The sequence below is a fragment of the Protopterus annectens genome, chromosome 3.part0 (assembly GCF_019279795.1).
Source record: "Protopterus annectens isolate FY-2018-M chromosome 3.part0, PAN1.0, whole genome shotgun sequence".
NCBI lineage: Eukaryota > Metazoa > Chordata > Ceratodontiformes > Protopteridae > Protopterus > Protopterus annectens.
Window position 1 is genome coordinate 893505349 of NC_056731.1, and position 15611 is coordinate 893520959.

The window sequence follows — 15611 nt, forward strand, 5'->3', positions numbered from 1 at the left end:
ACGAAAGTTACTAGGACAGTAGTTACAAAGAGGTGTTGTTGCCATTTTACTTTCTGTCTTAGTAGTGGTACATAAAAAGACGCATTTAGTGAGAGTGGGAAAATAAAACTAATGCAGTTACTTGACAAGTATGTGTGTGTGTGTGTGTGTGTGTGTGTGTGTGTGTGTGTGTGTGTGTGTGTGTGTGTGTGTGTGTGTGTGAGAGAGAGAGAGAGAAAGAAACTGTACATATTGTCACATGTCTCGTGTATTCAAATGAGACACTGAGGCTGGGTATTGAGTTCAGAATGTTTATTGCATTCACTCTTGGTAAGTACTAGTTTGTGCATCTAACTTAAACTTTACTTCACTAGTTGCATACACACACACACACACACACACACACACACACACACACACACACACACACACACACACACACACACACACACGAGACCTCACTCCATTCAGCCATCATGCATAAACTGAAGTCAGCACATGCTCAGTAACTTTTATACACGTGCTGCCTGCTACAGTGACTGATAAGTTACAACATACACAGTAATCTACACATATAAGCTAATGTTTGAGTGAGAAAGTGGAAAAGAAAGTCATGTGTGTGTGTGTGTGTGTGTGTGTGTGTGTGTGTGTGTGTGTGTGTGTGGAATGTGTGTTTATGTGTGTGTGTGCTGGTACGGCTTGATGTCTTTGCTTAAGAATTCTAGACAAAGCCAACAATCCAACAATAATGGGATGCCATAGACCCATCATCAGGGAAAATTTTAAATATTACCCTAATTCACTTAAAAAATAATAGAGCAATATTTTTTCCAATTGCCAGAGGAAAAATATTAGTCGAAATCAGAGACAGTTGAGAGGTATGTGGGGTGGAAGGGGAGAAGAGATTGTATGTATCTTTCATTCATTTGATCTTAATGAGTAATCTAAGGGGTAGACAGCTATGAAAGTGATTGAAGCTGCTGAACACATTTGTGTGCGTGTATGTGTTTATTTGTGTATGCATGTATACTGTATATGTGAATCTTTTTGTGCCTCTGTATGTGTGTGTTTATTTTCGGCATAGGTGTGAGAGACTGTCTCTCTCTCTGCCTCTCTTTCTATTGTGTGTTCATATACGAAACACATTGTGTGACTGTGTATATGTCAAAATTTGATACTTTTCATTTATTTACCCTTTGTTGACTGTGTTAGTCTCACTGGCTGATGGCATAGTTTCAGTGGTGATCTGAGTTGGTATTTATACTACTTAGGGCAAATTTGGCCTGGGCATCTCATGGTCTTTTTGATAAGTGCCACTGGATCTTTTACATCTGCCTGAGCCACCACCAGCTCAAGCAGATAAAATCTCAGTTTAACATTTCATCTGAAGGACGACACATTCAGGAGTGCTGCACCCCCTAATGCTGCATTGTAGTGTCAAAAATCCAATCTTTTGGAGTGGGAACAGAACACACGGCCTTCTGGTCTTCCAGCACCAAAGGTGAGTGTGCTACTTGTCGTACCACTGACAATGCTATATAATGGATGTATGTATATTTTGGATGCAAAATACTTCCTTCAACACAATTGCATATTCTACAGCCAGTATAAAATATAGATAGAGGAACTAATTTACGTAAATATATATATATATATATATATATATATATATATATATATATATATATATATATATATATACATACTAATAGTAAAACTGATACAAACCAATTTAACAGAGAGCCCATTTTCTAAATTCAATCCTGCTCTCCACAGGGGATGTTAAAGGGGAAATAACAGATCTTCTGAGGTGGAGAAGCCCTCTGCTTGTGGCTTCAGTCATCATATCATTCCTCGGTGGTCCATTATTTCTGCAGTAAAACCCTCCCTGTTGGGCATTATTGTTTGTATGTTATCATGTTATGTTTTATGTCATTCCCTGCTAAACTAACAACTAGAAAAGGTTTGTAGCACTTTATGCTATGTGCACCCACAAGAACAAAGGCAACATGAAGTAAAATCGCAAAATATGAGAAATTAATCAGTTATGTACAGTGTCACTTTTAAGAAGTTCCCAGCTTCAACTAGTATATTCAGCATACAATATGAATAATGCTGTCTCCCAGTTTCTGCTCTGTGGCACAATACATTATGATAAAGGTGGGAGCACATACCATGCCTCTGACTTGTTATTGCAGCCAGTCTGATATACCAAACATCATGTACTGTCACAAGTAAAGATATTCAACATCGTGCCAGTAGTCGGGGCATGTTGCAGGAAAGTGGAAATGATTTTACATGTATAAAAGACAGTACCTGGTTTCAGAAGTAATTGAAAATAAAGGGAGCGAGTTAGCAGTTTACCTGATGTGTGCTCAGTTCAGAAGTAACTTTAAGTAAGAGGTAAAAGGCAGAAGTTCACCTCATGTGCATTTGATTTTTAGCTAAGCAAACATGAATGCCCAGCTTAGTTTGTTATATACTGATTCTGAGACTTCAGTATCTTGGAGACAATACTGTACTGTGATTCATAATGATCTTGGAGAGAATGTGTAAGTAATGGAGGTATAGGGGGCACAAGAGGAACAAGACCTGAAAAATATGCTTTACTACTGTTGTGAATTTTGAGTTTTGATCATTTGTTTACAAATCACAGATTTGCATTTACCCTTGTGAGTGTCAAACACATCAAGATTTTTGTCGTATATTTAAAAATTTGTTGTTCTTTGTTTTGCATGAGAAATGATTCATCTACAGCCTCCTGATAATCTTTCTCCTCAGGGTAGTTTGTTTGGCAGCTGGAAGCTGTGTATCCAGAAATTTGATTTGTTCCTAAATGCAAGTTGTATGGCTGAGCAGCCTTAAAAGGTACACTGTCATACTTTTCTGTGTGACATGGTGGAGCAAGATCTGAAACTTTATAACATATTTGAGCTTTTGTAGGCGGAAGAAGAATTTTGTAATGATGATACAAAAGTTTCAGTATCACTGTGAGCTAAGAATGAATTTACCATGTATTTTCCACTTGTTTTTCATGAGGCCGCAGGGTTCTCTATACTTGATTATTGCTTATATTACTAAATTGAAAAACTGAGCCAAAGGCAGTGAATTTTATTAGTTGCAGTATTCCTTACTGTGAAACAGTCTCGTGTGACATCACACATTCTCAGAATAGGGTACATTACTGAGTGCCAGAAGTCTATATATAGTCAATCAAGTTACCTTCCATCTAGCTATCCACGATCCCTTTTTCCCATATGTAGTCAAGGTGTCAACAGTGACAATCATCTAGAACCAAACTTTACACTGCTGGGTGGCTTGCCCTGCTAAAAGAGTGCTTCCACACAACATGCTCGCATGCACACTCACACTTATGACTGATTTAGAGTGTCTAATCCACCTACTGCATTTCTTTGGAACATGGGAGGAGACTGGAGCACCTGGAGAGAAACCACAGTGACAAACAAAGGATATGAAGACTCCACACGGAAGGCACTCTAGCCACGAATCGAACCTGGGAACCTTTTGTTGTGAGATGACAACACCATCCACTGCACCACCCATAGTTGTCCTATCCTATATAAAAGAGCTCAATGCAGAGTGGTGAAACGAAGAAGCTGAAAAGTAAGTGTAAAGTAAACCTGAGTGGAAACATCTTTGGCAAGAATGAAGAATCATATCAAATATGGTGCAGGGAAAAACTTAATGTACATAACAATTGTGGTTTTAGGCATCTTATTTTTTTCACTTATTGGATTTATTGATGAAGTAAGTAATCTAGTCCAAGGACCCATTTCAACCTTTAATGGGAACAAGTGGCAATACAATGGATAATTTAAATACCATGATTCTGTAACAATAACTCTGATACAGATAACAGTACTCATAACAATAAATTAACAGGATTTATACAAAACTGAAAAAGTATCAGGAAAATAAAAGAAAAAGCATGTATTCTCAAATATTGATGTCAGTATATTCTTAAATTTCCAGTCAAATAATTTCAAAATGTTTTTCTCTATATAATATTTGTAGCTTCAGCATAAAATTGAAAACTATAATAATAAAATTGCCTACATACTTATATTAACAGAATAAAATGTCTGAGTTAAAGAGATGAAAAGTAAAGAAAATAATAAAAAGAATCAAGAAGATCAGAGGATAATTGCAAGTAAAGGAAAATATAAGTAACACTGATAGTTTTAATAATACTAACGTGATAACTATGAACTTTTGCTTGTAGAAAGGGAACTGCAAAGAATGAATGTGAACTACAGTAAAATAGAAGTAAAACCTAAATGCAACACATAATGCAGTCAGAGAAATAAATATTTAAGGCAGAGTTATCCTGACACAATTCCTAAGCTACTTTGTGAGATTGTTAGTTCATGCGATAATATAAACAACTAAAGAAATTCATTTGAAAATATTCATTAGTGATCATTTCCAAAGCATCTGCAGTTAAAGGTCTCTTTAAGGAATTTTTCTTAGTTTACTCCTAAACTGGGGAATTCTGTCTCACTTCTATTTTGTGAAGTACAGCAATTCCAGTTAGTTGGAATCATTTTATTAAACTTGTTAAACATGCGGCTTGAATAAAAGGAGGCTTATGGAAAGTTAAAGATTCTTTTGTATTACTATGTAGTTTATAAGGTGACCATTGTAGGCAGATCATATGTAGCAAGATAAATCCAGTAGGCTCAGTCCTGTGTGACCCAGGACTGATGTCTGGTTAATTGACTTACATTGCATATGGAAGCTGAGGGATTCCAACCTGGGACTAAAGATGCAGCTTGTAACCTTAATCATCTCTGCCAAACAACTATTAATTAAGTCTGTAGCAGAGGTTACAGCCAAATAAATAATTCTGATAAAGTGCGCACAATCAAGGTATAGACAGTGACATGCAAATTACAGCATACACAGTTGAACTGTATGCTAATCAACCACTCCAAGATGGAAGAGTTAGTCAACAAGCTATAAATCAACTGCGTAGACTCACTGTTGGTTTTCCCTGTGAATTCTAAAAGCTATTAGAATACAGCTATGGAAAGCAGTCTACACAGAAACTGCTGCTTTAATTCATGTGTATGTGCCATAGGCTGATGTTTATGCTGCTGCTAATAGACCAAGACCAAGAAGGAGAAGAGTTTTCAGATCCTGGGTAACTTATCACAATCTACATGATGTGGAAACTGTAGAGTGTTACAGGGTGGATAGAGACACACTGCAGGAACTCTCACCTTCTGTTGTCCTCAACTCAGAGCCAGGGCAAACTGAGGGGAACCCATCCCAGTGAAGACAAAGGTATGTGTAGCACTTAGAATCTTACCTACAGGTACCCTTCAGAGACCAACAGGGGACATGCTGGGGGTGTCATAGGCATCAGCATCCAGGATCTTCCATCAGTTCTTGAATGCTATGCTCCAACATGCTAGTGACCTTATATATTTCCCTGTACTCCTGAGGATAGGGCCATAAATATGCAGGCATTTTACCCTGTGCACACTACCGTGAAGTACTTGGTGCCATAGACTGCACCCATGTAGAAAGTAACACACCACCCAGGGATCAGAGAAGGCTCTACATTAATAGAAAGGGCTTCCACTCTATTAACTGCAAGTCATGTGTAATGCCAAGGGAATCATCTTGAGTGTGTGTGCTGGCAACCCAGGCAATTATCACAACTCACATATCTGGCATACCTTCCAGCTGTATCAAATGTTCACTAGTGAGGATATTCCACAGGGTCATTTACTTGGGGATGCAAGTTACACAGTGGAGCATGGCTGATGACACCCATCAGAAATGCACACACATCTGCTGAGGAATGCCATAATGAGGTAAGCGCTCAAACCAGAAATATCACAGAGTATGTGTTTAGGCTGCTGAAGTTGCAGTTCTGGTGCCTAGATACATCTGTGGAAGCTATGTGTTTAGGCTGCTGAAGTTGCAGTTCTGGTGCCTAGATACATCTGTGGAAGCCCTGCAGTGCAATCCATGGACATGTACTGAAATATTCACAGTATGTGCCATGCTGCACAACATCATCCTGAGCAAGCAGCTTCAGCAGGATCAACAAGGGGAAGGACACACATACCACCACCAATGGCAAGGTCACCACAGCCACATGCAGGTGAGGGGTCAGAGGGAGAATCAGCAGCTGCTGTGGGTGTAGGCAGATGTAGGCGTGCTCAATATGCCCATGCATTGGCTAAAAGACAATGCATAGCACACTCACTTACTACCTAAGGGCCTAAAAACGTTCTCCTACGCACATACATATAGTAACATTGATGGCAGGCAACTGCCACAACCTTTCCCTCCCCATGTATTTGCTATGTACTGCTTGCATCAGACAGAGTTAGTCCTGAGCTAAAACTGTTGCCACTGCAGGATTTACAAGGTGAGTGTTCAACATGGAATTAATTGTGTAATAATATGTATGACTGGCATATCCTTGCATGTTGTTACTTGGTAGTGTCAGTAAGTAGGAGGTGGGAGATTTGTACAGAACTGACCTTAACATGTGACAGCAGAGACTTACTTGACTTATATGTGTCCATTATTAAGTAATAGGCCTCAGGTATCAAAGATTCACAAAGTCATACCTCTCAAAGTATGCCCTCAATTTAGCACCATACGTTTGTGCTGAAAGATCATTAGAGAGAGAAGTTAGAAAGTAATGATACACATTACAGTTTCAGACTTCACAACCCTTACAACATTATTAACAATAAATACAGAAACACTACGATGCTATCTATCAACTGCATAACTTTCTAAGACCAATATAAGTCAAAGGTACAATTACCAGTTTAACATCACAAAAGCAGATATACTAAGCAGTAAGTCAGCTATGCACACAAAGCGTATGTATCCCTGAATCCAAACGATACAAAATAGGGATATGGCACAGTTATCATCACAGTTTTATATATATATATATATATATATATATATATATATATATATATATATATATATATAAAACTTAAACAGAATTTTTCTTAATTACATTTCATCATATGCAGCACGTTGCTGATATAATGCAAGCATACTTTCTCAAGTTCAGTAATCCTCTGTGCAGATATATCCCAAAGTAATAGCCTGTTTTCTGTGTTGTACACATAAGCAGTTCTCCTCAGTTTCAATTTCCCTAGCTACACAGTTGCCTTTTTATGGTATAGGTTCAGGGCTGTCAACATGGTGAAGATGCAAATGTGGTGTGAACTCATTAGAATTGCTGAATCCTAAATACTTGGCTCAGTATATCAGATGTAAATATAGTGCAGGCACTCCCTCAGTGTTTGTTTTTAATGGATGGTTACTGGTATGGAGAAGGAAAACAGAACAGCAATGCAGGCTGCCCTACATCTAGTGGGTGTGTCAGGTTAGACTTGCAAAGTGTTAGATGTAATTTTGTCAAAGTTGGAAATGTAAGTAAGCAGCAGACAATTCACAGGTTCTGTTCATTAATATCCAACCTACCCTTCATTTGTTGGCAACTACATATTATAGTATTGCCAGTTAATATCCACACACATTTTAAGGACAATGACATAGAATGGCTTATAGACTGCAAGTCTTAGATTTCTGGTCAGATACAAGAATGAGCAACAAACACAGGGAGGTAAGACAGAGCGGCATATTTGTAAGCAATACTTATAACTGGTTATGTGATCACTTAGTGCACTACATCCAAAAATAATAAATGTACAGATAACACTTATATGGTTTCATATTACTGTAGATGATTATGGTTTCATATTACTGTAGATGATGTTGCAGTTGGTAGTATACAGAAAAATTTCAGTTCCTGGTTGCAAAACTGTTTGTGTGGCAAACAGGGATAAGGCACCCTTTGTGTTCTGAAGGTGCCTTGGAGTAAGAGTTCAAATCCACTCCCATATAGAAATATCTCATGTGTACTAACATTTTGTAGTGTGTATGTCATAGAATGTTTTTCCTCATTTCAACTAGTTTTCCTTTCTTTTTCTCCTTTTTTTTTGGGGGGGGGGCAGTGTTTATGTGATGTGAGACTTTGCACAAAAATGGGAAATGGAAAAAAATGAATGTGAGGTCTGGCTGTGCTTATCTTGTTTGCACGAAGCATGGCAGTGTGCAAACTGGATTAGTGGTCCACCCAGGAAGCAGACAGAACAACTGCAGAACACCTGCAAACAAGGTGTCTGTAAAAGGACAAAGGGCACAAATAATACATTGTTGCAATTTCTGTGTTTCATCACGCAACTGTGCTTAGCAGCATTGAGCTGTGGTTAGCAAGGTTCCCCAGCAGCTGCAGCCATCAGACACCTTTAGACAGGACTCAGACAGCCACAGCCAGTAACTGAAACTGGATACATTTAGTTAATTGTCAGGTATAAGTGTAGGACTGCTATACACATGGTCCTGGGTTCTAATAGAGCATATTCCATACACTTTTACTGTTGTTCCACTTCCCATTATATTCACTCTCCCTTATAACACTTTAGATAGTAGAGCTGATATGAATTATATGTATGAGGGATCAGACACTGTTATTGTGTTTTCAGATGTTTGACTGAGAGTATACTGTCTACTATATTTCTGTAAGTATAATTCTACTATCTGGACTTGCATGGGCCTCACAATTACATAAGACACATACACAACTGGATCTATAGCCAATAACCTTGTCAGGTCACACACATACATGTGTAACAGCTCAAAATGTCACTTCTGTTTATGTATGATTCCAGACTATGTCTGAACAGCACTTCTGGGACAAAGATGGAAAATCAACTCTGTGAAAGAAAATATTTTGTCCCTTATGCCTAGGTTTGAAGCCCACAGTGTAAAATCAAAATTAATTTTCCTCAGTGTATAAAGGCAACAAAAATGTCAGGTCATTACATTTATGGCCCAGTGCATGTCTGCAGACTTAAATCACCTAACACTATCCTTCCAATTTCCAACATATGTTTCTATGCAACATCAGTAGACTCTGCTGCCCCTGCATTACCTGCACCCTCAAGTAGTACTGCCCTGGAAGCTGTTGCAGTGGTACCCTCTGGGAGCAGTGGGAGAGGTGGGGATTTCATCTGCAGGGAATTGTTAGGGATGGTCTGTAGGGTTGTGCACCACTCTATTGGTGTGCACTTATGTTGGATGGAGAGGTCGCTCTTCCTCATGGTCTGTAGGAGGAGAAGACATCAAGCACTCCAGCTGCCAGTGGAGTAAGGGGACAGTGATGACAGTCCAGTGGGTGAGGACTTGATTCTCACTGTCTCCAAGTTTGATGGGCATGAGCCTGCATTGTCCCCTCTCTCAACCCAATCATGGTGTTCCCCAACCTTTTGTGTCTCTCACCGTCCCTGTCTCTTGTCTTGTTTGTCTTGTTTGTTTGCATTTGCTTCCTCGCCTACCCAACTTACCCAGCCCAGATGTACCTACATCCCTTACACAGCAGTCCTCTCTTACTGAATTAAAAAAATGGGCAGCTGTACCACAAAAAAAAAAAAATTCCCATTCATAGCGCTCCATTTCGCATACATATCTTCTTGACACACTTGATTCAGTCTAATTGGCTATACAACATGATTACATTGTTGTCACCCCCCCCCCCCTGGAGGTGACAGTCCAAATTCAACTAATATTTTGCACATATGATCTGTTTATACTGTTGAAGAAACGGATAGCTATGGTTCTTTCCTGCTTTCCTCCTGCACATTCTTATATTGCTTTTCCTTTATTCTTCCCCTACTTGCTCCCCATTTCACCACTTTCCTATCTACCTCATTTTAACACCTATAATCTGGTCAAAAAATCGAATCACACACAAGACATATAAGTAGCAGAAAAATCAATGGTTCCCATCACTTTTTGGCCTCTATGTTTGCACAGTTTCACATCTCACAGCAATGACAAGCGAAGGAGAGTGATGGTACAATGCTACTGTTACCAACACGAAATGCCACTTAACCCTACTGTGCTATGCCGACACACAGCAACACATGCACTATAAAGAATTCATGTCATTGCATTATGACTGATAATTTAAAAGTCAATGCATTTACATCTGCTTCCACAGAGTCAGTTAAACAGCAGGTATGTTACATAGACTCAGTACTACTCTCAGACTTTAGCAATGTGGCTTGTGTTTGCGCACTGTTTAACTACATGTAAAGATATAAATTATTAGAAATGTACATCTTGCATGTGCAAATGCTTTGCCAACTGCCATGCAAACCCACTGCTTGCCACGCTAAGGAAAAATAAGTATTATTACATATTACTGGTGTTTACTGTCCATCTCTTGTCTGTGACATGACATTACATGTGGAAACATAACAAACCGAAGGCCCTATCTAACAATATGTCACATATTTGCAATACAGCCATGTCTTGCTTTCCCCAAGCACTGCAACCTTGGTTTCTCAGTACTTTTTTTTTCACACACATATATCAATGCACTACTGAAATTAATATCAAATGTTGTGTGAGATGCAATGCACATCAATCTAAGATGCAGAACTAGAAATATTGACCCATAAGTCTAAAAAGCCTTATTTGCAAGTCTAGGGAAGGGATCGGCATGGATGTTATCCACAGGGACATAGGTGACCTTCAGCACACTTGACCCAACCCATTTTGGTTTTGTCAAGGGTAGCTCTTGCTTATTAAACCTAGTGGACTTCTTTGATACTGACCGCAAAGACCTGGATGAGGGATAACATGACATACAGCCTATGTTGAGTTATCCAAGGCCTTTGAAACTAAAACCCCATTCAAGTAGCATAGATAAAATCTCCTATCTGGGGATTAACCCATACATTACTGGATGAATAGCTAACTGGCTCACCAACAGAATACACACTGTCAGAGTTGGGGACTGGACCTCCAACACTAGACCATTTACAAGTGGAGTACCACAAGGATCTGTGATGGGTCCTCAACTGTTTGGAGACTATTTCTCTGAAGTCTAGATAAAGGTAGATGGCTTGTGGCTTACCAAGTTTGCAGATGACTGTCAGCTGGATACAGTCATATAGAAATCTCCCAACTATGTTAACATTTTACCGAAGGGGCTGACATAGACATATTATTGGTGCCAAACTCACAGACTAAACATTAAAGCATAATATGCCTCATTGTCCCCTTTGGCAATGAAGTACCCATGATTATGATATACATAGCATCCCTCTAAACTCAAACACAGTGTTGCAAGACTTGGGAATACATGTTGATAGTAATCTGCACTTCAATCACTATGTTTCCATAGTGGTTGGACACACATTCTACATTGCACCCCTCATAAATAAGGCCATCACATTCAAGACCAGGGGAGTCTTAGCTCTGCTGTACTCTACCCTTATCAGGCCACTAATTTACAATGTTCCCTTCTGTCTGTACCTCACCAGACACCTGCAACAACTGGAGAAAACACAGAGATTTGTGACTGGGAGAATCCGGGGCCTCCAAAACCTGACATATATGGAAAGATTGAAAAACATGTCACTGTACTCAGTGTCATGCAGACTGCTAAGTGATGACCTATGCCTGGCCTATAGAGCAGTCTCAGACCCTGCCCTACTGGAAATGCTGGACATCTGCAAATCAAATGGGACAAGAATAACTAATAGGGATCTCAACCTAGTCTGTGACATAAACAGAACATATTGGGGAGACAGATATATTATCAGAAAAAAGAGCCAGCACAAGCATGTAGCACCCAAGATAAATATTCTTTATTGTGCCATCAAAATGTTTCAGACTGGTTTCAGCACACAGCCTTCATCAGTCCATTTGAGACAGATATATCACCCAGCAATTGCCACTTCTCTGTAATAGGCTCCTGCTGCATGTGAAGCAGTGCTCCTCAATGACCTTGTTCAGGCAAATTTTTGACAGCTGGATGGGTGATTTGAAATTCACCCCTGGGGTGGCACCTATGTCTGTCATGGACATTGCCAGGTGTTGCTGTTCACAAATTTGCTCTGCTAACAGAGACCATTTAACTACGCTAAATAAGGGTACTTGTGTGTTTACATGACTAGACTTGTAAACCCCATAGAGCCATTAGGCTAGTAACCTCTTATGAAGCTATGAACCTATGCAGGCCTACCAACATCTTCTCTCCAGCATGTCCTGCTGATGTCATCCAGTATAAGGTGACTTGCAGTCTTGCAAAAGTCAGACTTGTGGCATGACACTTGTGTAAAGTACTGAGTTCTGTAGTCTGTGTACTTATATAGGTAGGGGTTCTTTTCTCACTGCAGTCAACTCTGTGTGTGTGTGTATGTGTGTGTGTGTGTGTGTGTGTGTGTGTGTGTGTGTGTGTGTGTGTGTGTGTGTGAGTGTGTGTGTGTGAGTGTGTGTGTGTGTGTGCTTAGCCAGAAGAGCAGAAGTATATATCCTACAGCTACTGCTCTAATCTCATGGATTGACAGCATTTTGATACTTGCACATGCCTATGCATCCATTTCATGCAGGCTTCCCAAAATCTCCTCTCCAACATGCCCTGCTGATGTCATCCACTATAAATTGACCTGCAGTCATGTAAAAGTCAGACTTCTGCTGCAGCACATGCTAAAAGTACTAAGTTATGTAGTTTGTGTACTTAGGTAGGGGTTCTGTTCTCATTGCAGTCAACTGTGTGTGTGTGTGTGTGTGTGTGTGTGTGTGTGTGTGTGTGTGTGTGTGTGTGTGTGTGTGTATCTTTTAGTAACTCCTCCAATCCCATGGATTGACAGTATCTTGATACTTGCACATGCCTATAGATCCATTTCATGCAGGCCTCCCAACATTTCCTCTCCAACATGCTCTACTGATGTCACCCACTATAAACTGATCTGCAGTCATGTGAAAGTCAGACTTGTACTGTGGTGCTTACATAAAGTACTGAGTTCTGTAGTCTGTATTTAGATAGGCAAGGGTTCTGTTCCACTGCAGTCAACTGTGTGTGTGTCTAGCCAGAAGAGCAGAAGTGTATATCCTACAGTTACCACTCTAATCCCATGGATTGGCAGTATTTTGATACTTGCATATGGCTACACATCCATTTCATGCAGGACTCCCGGCATCTCCTCTCCAATATACCCTGCTGATGTCATCCACTATAAGTTGACCTGCAGTCTTATAAAAGTCAGACTTGTACCATGATGCATAAATTATTGGCTTCTGTAGTCTGTGTACTTAGACAGGTAGGGGTTCTGTTCTTATTGCAGTCAACTGGGGTATGTGTGTGTCTGTGGACTTGCTTGATATTACAGAGAACATTTTACACCAGCATGTGGGACACTGCTTCTGATATATTCTCCTCACTGGACACCGCTGATATCAGCTATAAAGTGTTGTCTAAGACACTTCAAGTTGTACTTTAGCTGTGGCTCTTGCCTTACGTACAGAGTTCTGTATTTTGTGTACTTAGACAGGTTGGGGTTCTGTTCTCACTACAGTCAACTGGGGATGTGTTTGTGCTCTTGTTTGACATTATAGAGAGCCTTTTAAACCAGCATGTGGGACACTGTTCTTGTCATATTCTCCTAATCAGACACTGCTGTTTTCATCACCTATATCTGATTTGTGGATGTGCACTATTCCCACCAGGGCAGTTTCAGAGATTGGCATGGAGGCCAGGCAGAAGTCACCTCATCTTATATGATACAGATTACAGTGACATGGTTGTCAGTCTATCCACATACGTCATGGCAAAGTTTGTAGGCCCTGTGTTTTCTCTTTAGCTGCTGCATGTGTCTGGTGAGGTACATGCAAAAGAGCGCATTATACTCTATTAGTGTTTTGATGAGGTTCAAGTACAGTGCTGTACTAAAACCTAAGATCTGAAAACATGACTTATTGATGTGCACAACATAGACTTTCAATAACAGTGTGGACACTTGGTGGACGAAGTTCAGATTGCTATCTATGTGTGTTCCCAGTGCTTGCATCACTGTGCTTCAGCATAGCAGGACTGTTGTCAATGCTGTAATTAGCATGAAATTCCACTTTCAGAAGGCCAAAATAAAGACACATTTTTGCATTTATTTGTAGACCATGTGGCTTTGTCACCAATCATTTATCTGTGTTAGCCCCTTCTTGTAGTATATCACCATAGGCGTACTCAGTGATTGCACCCAGTATGCATGAATCAGCAAACGGGGTAAGCTAAAGGCTGTATACTTCAGCCAGAACTTTCAAGAAATAGATTCCAAACAGTAAGGGGCCAAGCACAGATCGCTGGGGTACACCAATGGTACAGGTTGATTCACCAGCTCTCACAGTATGAGTACTGTCAGTGAGTCAGTTGGTTACCCATCTAGTGACATGAAGTTTAATCCCCAGCTGGGAGAGTTTCTGAATTATCCCTGCATGGGCGATTGTGTTCAAACCCTAGGCCAGTTGAGGATAGCAAGTATGCACTATCTTATCTACATCCAGGCCTATCACACAGAATCAATGGGTTGTGACAACATCACAGATTGCCTATCATGTGACTCATCACACATACCTTCCTGACATAGTTGAATGTATACTTCAATACACCCTTCACACAGACTATGCTGCTGTAGAAGGGTGTTTTCAACATGCATCTGTTTTAGTGGGGTGATGGGGTGTCAGCACCTGATGCTTGCTTGTATAGACACATCTTGACTCTCCTCATCTGTCATCATGAACCTTTTCTAAATGGACAACAGGGATATCCCGGTTGTATGCAATAGACCTGTGTGAGTTGTTAATGCTACATCATGTCTGTTACATCTATTAGATGTCTTCAAAGAGACAACATTAATGGCATGGATAACATTTGTGTCAGTGTGGGTTGTGTTTTTTATATATATATATATATATATATATATATATGTATATATCATGCACACCAGTCATCTAGCTTGTTTTGATCATAATCTTGCATACAGGTATAGCAGTGTCCCTTCTAATACCTCCAGCAGATGTGATGGTGCCAAGACAGTGTGCACGATTACCTACATAGTGTGTGGATGTATCATAATAGTTGTACAACTGTGTTTCTGCAGAATTATCTCTGATCACTCTAAATCTCATATGTTATGTCAGATGCATGGGATTACTGATGGTATTATTTTGATATTGCCCATGATTGTGGTTGGTTCTTTTAATGCTGTCCATGAGCCTTTACCTGTGTCCCACTTGCTGGGGACTTCTGCTGACATTACACTCATATTCGTGCAAATCAGTTTGCACAGCTTCACAATATGCACCCTACCCCAATTGTATGTCACATCCCTGATATATGTCCTCTGCATTATTCATGTAAGGATGCTTATCTCACACAGACATCCTCCACATTATGTCACCTTGTGTAACAGTCACATAATGCACATTTTCACTGCCCAGTCCCTAAAGTATCAGACTGATATGTGATTGGTGTTGCTGATACAACTGTCTTCCATTGACATGCCCTCATCTGTGGTACAATAGGTTGTTTCACCTATCCTCTTTCCTTGTGCTCATTCCTACAATTCATCTGCGTGTCCCTGTTCAATACACCCACTTCCCCTGAGTGTTTATTTTACATGGCAGTCCATGTACCCTTACAGATAATTTACAAAGCTTTGGTACAGAATGTCAGAAATGGGATTTCATAATAATCTGCACTGTAGATAACCTGT